Raw genomic sequence first — 5,606 nt, forward strand, 5'->3', positions numbered from 1 at the left:
TCTTGTTTTCCTGGCCTTACCAAACTGGCTTATTTTGGATACAATCAGTACCTGAGGGTGAGACTCAGAAGTGCCATCTGGTCCTCCCATGTCTCCATGGCATCTCTCATACACAGCCAGAAATGGCTGTCAGCAGGAATGCCCTACAGGCCAAACAAAAATGCACCCAGTAATAGATGCATATTTATTTTCTTTTCCATTTCCCATCTTTCTCTCACTTTATTTCAGAGCTTTTGCTGTCTGTTTTACTACTTGGGAAAGCCCCTTGGAGAATCATTCTGAAGTAAAATTACTTCATTTAATCCAATGTATTGCTCTTGGAAAAAGGTTTTATTTCCTGTACTTGAAGCTGGACAGTAAACAGTAAGCTTCTATTTTTCCTAATCCTGATTTCCAACATTTTCTTGTGTCTTCATAGTTAAGGGAGCTAACAAATTTGTACCATGCCCCATCATTTAAGGAGACTTTGCCTAGAGCCTGGATGGAAAAACAGATATTTCTGTTCAAATGTTACTCAACACACTCCCAGAAGAAAAGGCAGTGAACCAGTTATGCTCAGGTATTTGCCTTCACATTTTTAGGGAGTTGTTCTCCCAGCTTGAGTGGTTCCAAGAATGAGGTACAAATTCTTTAGTTCTACATTTTCAGTGACTGCATCCTACACACGAGAACTTTCTATGCAGCTTAGCAAAACAAGGCAGGCACTGACTTTGGAATCAGAAGAACATTCAGGCTCTCCTCAACCCATTTCAATCAGACTTTTACCCCCACCATGTAACAAAGTCACCAATGGCCTGTCAAGGTCACTAGTGCCTGCATCTGACCAAGTCCAACAATGGATTTCAATCCTCATCTTACTCAATAGCAGGGACTGACACTGTTGATCCTTCTTTTCATGAAACACTTTTTTTACTGGGTTTCTAGGCAGTCCCACACTCTTTTTTCCCCTCTTCCCAATCTGTCTCTTCCATCTCTCCCTCACTGGATTCCCCTCTTCCTCCTGACCTATATAGACTGACAGGCCCCAGGCTTGCTTTCGGCCTTCTTGTTTCCTCTCTCTGCTCTCATTCTCCATGTGATCTCATCCAGTCCATGGCTTCAAAGTCAGTCTACATGCTGAGGATGCCCACATTTTATCTTTAAATCCATTGTTTCCCTTATTAGAAATGTCCAAAATGGAATTCCTAATTTTTCCCCTTAACCCTGCTCCTCCCTCAGACTTCTACAACTCAGCAAGTGGTACAAATCCTTCACCAAGGTGTTCAGACCAAAACCCTGGAGTCCATCTTAACTCTTCCATTTCTCATACCTCACATTTATTCAATCAGCAAGTCCTTTTACCACCTCAACTGTTTCCACTCTAGACCAAGCCAGCTTCATTATTTTTTATTGAGACAAGGTCTTACTCTGTCACCCAGGCTGGAGTGCAGTGGTAAGATCACAGCTCACTGCAGCCTTGAGCTCCTGGGTTCAAGTGATGCTCTTGCCTCAGCCCCACAAGTAGCTGGGACTACAGGTGTGTGCCACCATGCCTGGCTAATTTTTTTTTTTTTTTGTATTTTTTGTAGAGACAGGGTTTCACCATGTTGCCCAGGCTGGTCTTGAACTCCTAAGCTCAAGTGATCCACCTGCCTTGGCCTCCCAAAGTGCTAAGATTACAGGCATGAGCCACTGCACCCAGCCACTGGCTTCATTTTTGCCTTATTATTGCAATAACCTCCTGTGATTTCCAATAATTTGCTTCTCCTTCCCCACCCCACTGATACTAGGATTACACACATGACTTGCTTTGGTCAGTGAAATGTGGTGGAAATGATGTTTGTCACTTCCGGGCAGAAGAGTTCAGAAGCAGCATGTGATTCACTGTGATCTCTTTTGTCTCTTCCATGAGACCATCAATGGCTCCAGATGGAGCTGCTTCATCAACTTGGGTCCTAGAGTGAAGATAATGTGGAACAGACCTGTGAAACATGGAGCATTGTTCCTTTGGCATTACTCAGCCCATCCCGATGAATACACCTACCCACTTGGTTTTCTACTTCCATGTCACCGCCCTCCCCAACATCCACCCAGTAAATTCTCCACATAGTAGTCAGCGGGATATTTTGCAAGGGTAAATTAGATCATGTCACTTCTCCACTCCAAGTCCTCCAAAGACTTCCACTTAACTTAGAATAAGATCCAGTTTTCTCATCTTGTCTATAAACCCCTTTATGGCTGAGTTCTAGCTCACCACTCTGACCACATCTCTTGTTCCCTTCCTCTCGCTCTTTTCTGACACTGCGAAGTCCACACTGGCTTTCTCTGTTTCCTGAATATGCCAACCTCATTCCAACATCAGGGATCTTGCATTTGCTGAACCCTCTGACTGGGATGTTTGTCCTCTTGATACTTGTATGGCTGACTCCCTCACTTCCAACAGACACCTGCTCAAATGTTGCCCATCTGAGAAGATTTCCTGCATACCTGGTTTAAAATAGTCCATTCCCTCTTGCCACCTGGCTACCTGCTATCTCCTTCCTCTGCTTTATTTTACTTAATAGCACCTATCACTACCAATTAATATATTTTACAATTTTTTTTTATTTGTTGCCTGTCTCTCCTTCTGGAACATAAATTTCACAAGGACAGGAACTTTTTCCTACTTACTGTGAAAATTCACAGAACTTATAACACTGCCAGATACATGGTAGACTTCAAAAAAGTATATTTGTTTTGAATGAATGAATGAATAAATGATGCCTGAGATTTTCACACTTACTGTCTGCACGAATGTGGGCAAATTATTTTAATTTCTGAGTTCAGTTTCGTCATCTGTAAAATGGAGACAGCAGTCCCTGAATTTTCTACTTTACAGGGTTCTTCTGAGGACCAAATCAGATTGTGACTGCAAGTATGCCTTCCAAATGACAAAGAACTATGGAAATATTACATAGGATTATTGATACATTATCCTATTTCAGACACCAGGCAAATTTTTGGCCAAACTCTGAGAGAGAAAACTGTGTCTCTGGTGGACTTTACCTCTTTTTTCTATTACCATGTCCCCAAAATGTGGTATATGCTTTTCTCCTCTTGAATCCAGGCCCTTCCTCTTGTTTGTAGAATAGGAAGAGTAATACAAACATGGGTCATCTCCAAATCTGCCACAGCTGACCTTGGAGAAGTTCCTTAACCTTCTGAGGCTCAGATTCTTTGTCCATTAAATAGTGATTATGAAGAACGGATTTCATAAAGCTATTATGAGGCTGTAATGAGTCATGCATATGAAGAACTTTGAAGATTGGGTGGGATATAGTAATCTTGTAATAAGTGTTAGTTATTATTATTTACTTAACTATTGATTGCCTGTGCAAATGATACTTCATACATTTTTGTATATGAATCAGATGAGAGAAGGTATGCCCATTACTTAGAATGGTGCCGGAAGCCCCATAGGTGCTTAACAAATAGTAGCCACTATAAGTAGTAGCAGTGGTGGTGGTGGTGGTGGTGGTAGTGGTGGTAGCAGTAGTTCACAGCAGTTGTGAATTTCAACAAAATTTTTTTAATGATCCATGGTCTCTTGATATAATTTCGTTCTTCTCCTTTCCCAGCATTGTGGTGCTAATTAGGAAACTTTTATATCAACCTTTTTCCTAACCATTTCAGCAAGTCACAATTCATTACACCCGAAAGCGTCAGTCCAAATGCTAACATAATAAATTCCATGGCTACAGGCCCTACCCCACCCCATCCCTGAAAAAGAGATCAATGATCTGTGGGTGTTGGTTGCAAGGTAAAAGTCAAAACCTGACTACAGTTAAGTTTGTAGGGGCCTGGCATTGCTACCTGCCTAGAAATTGATGACCTATGGTGTTCAAGCTCTCCTATAAATATGAACTGGATTCTTGGCATAGAGTCGCCACAAAATCACCAGTGTACTACTTCCTAAACACAGATATCCCTCATTCTCTTTCTCTAAGTATGAAATGGAATCCAAACTTTGGTCAAGCTTTCAAAAGACATCCTTCTCACTAATTCTTCCCAAGGATCTCTGCTTTAATCTAAGAGAATGATAGGCAGCCATGCCAACTTCCTACATCTATTATCAATTCCGAAAATGCTGTTCCCATTTCCTTTGAGCCACATGCTAAAACATCTTCTCACCCTCACCATAAAATCTTTCAATGCTGTAAGAGGATATTATAGACTTCCACTTAGAAGTGGTGGATGGAACATAAACATTATTTCTGCTCCCTCCCAGAAATTCCAATAAATATTACAGCAAAGGAAATTTTTTTTTTTTTTTTTTTCTTGAGGTGGAGTCTCACTCTGTCACTCAGGCTGGAGGGCAATGGCCCGATCTCGGCTCACTGCAACCTCCACCTCCTGGGTTCAAGCAATTCTCCCGCCTCGGCTTCTCGAGCAGCAGAGATTACAGGCACCCGCCATCATGCCTAGCTAATTTTTGTATTTTTAGTAGAGACGGGGTTTCACTATGTTGACCAGGCTGTTCTCGAACTCCTGACCTCAGGTGATGCACCCGCCTTGGCCTCCCAAAGTGCTGGGATTACAGGTGTGAGCCACTGCGCCCGGCTGGAAAATTTTTTTAAAGCATTAAACGTCAATGAAAAAGATAACCAGAAAGAACATAAACGAATAAAATCTGGAGCTCTAGGAAGCAGATGAACCAGTGATAACTCACTTAGCAGACATGAGGAAGCTGATCCCCAAGCTGACAATAAGAACAAGCCTGATTTTCACTGCAGAATCCCAGGGTACCGCTGGACATAGGTGGGAAGTTGAGTCTGTTGACATGATGACTGGCTGGAAGTATGTTTAAGAAGTGGATAGACCCTCCCCAGGCCTCTCATCCTGCCCCTTCCCCAACCCAGAAAATTGAAGGCTTAATTCCTGGAAAGGATAAAGCATAGTGGGGCGTATACAGCATTGTTGAGGGCAGGGACAGGGTACTGAACACAGGAAGATTAAGTGAGAGGTTACGCACTGAATATGAGGACCTTAGCTCTCAGAGCATAAGAAGCCAGACTTAACAGTCTGCTCGCCAGAGACTGAAGCACGCCTCTCTAGGAAGTCTATATACTCCAAGATATAGCAGCGCTAACAACAGAACACCCCTGGAGAAGCAGATTGGCCAAATCACCTTACAAGTAGTGAGTTCAGAGTTAACAAGTTCCACCCTCACACACTGAGTTTCTAATTCGCTTTTAAGTGTCTCATTTCAAAATGTGAGCCCTTAGTCAATGACCCCCAAAACTCTGAGGAAATTCCCTAACTTGAAAAATACAATTGGCCCTTTAACAACATGGGGTTAAGGGTACCAACCCCCATGCAGTTGAAAATCTACATACAACCTTTGACTCTCCAGAAACTTAACTACTAATAGCCTACTCTTGACTGGAAGACTTACCAATAAGATAAACAATCACTAAACACTTTTTTTATCATGTATGTATTATATATTGTATTCTTACAATAAAGTAAGCCAGAGAAAAGAAAATCTTGTGAAGAAAATCATAAGGAGAAAAAAATATGTATTTTGTATTGAGTGGAAGTGGATCATCACAAAGGTCCTTACCTTAGTCATCTTCATGTTGAATAGG

The sequence above is a fragment of the Hylobates moloch genome, unplaced genomic scaffold (genome assembly GCF_009828535.3).
Source record: "Hylobates moloch isolate HMO894 unplaced genomic scaffold, HMol_V3 SCAFFOLD_9, whole genome shotgun sequence".
In the NCBI taxonomy this organism is placed as follows: Eukaryota; Metazoa; Chordata; class Mammalia; order Primates; family Hylobatidae; genus Hylobates; species Hylobates moloch.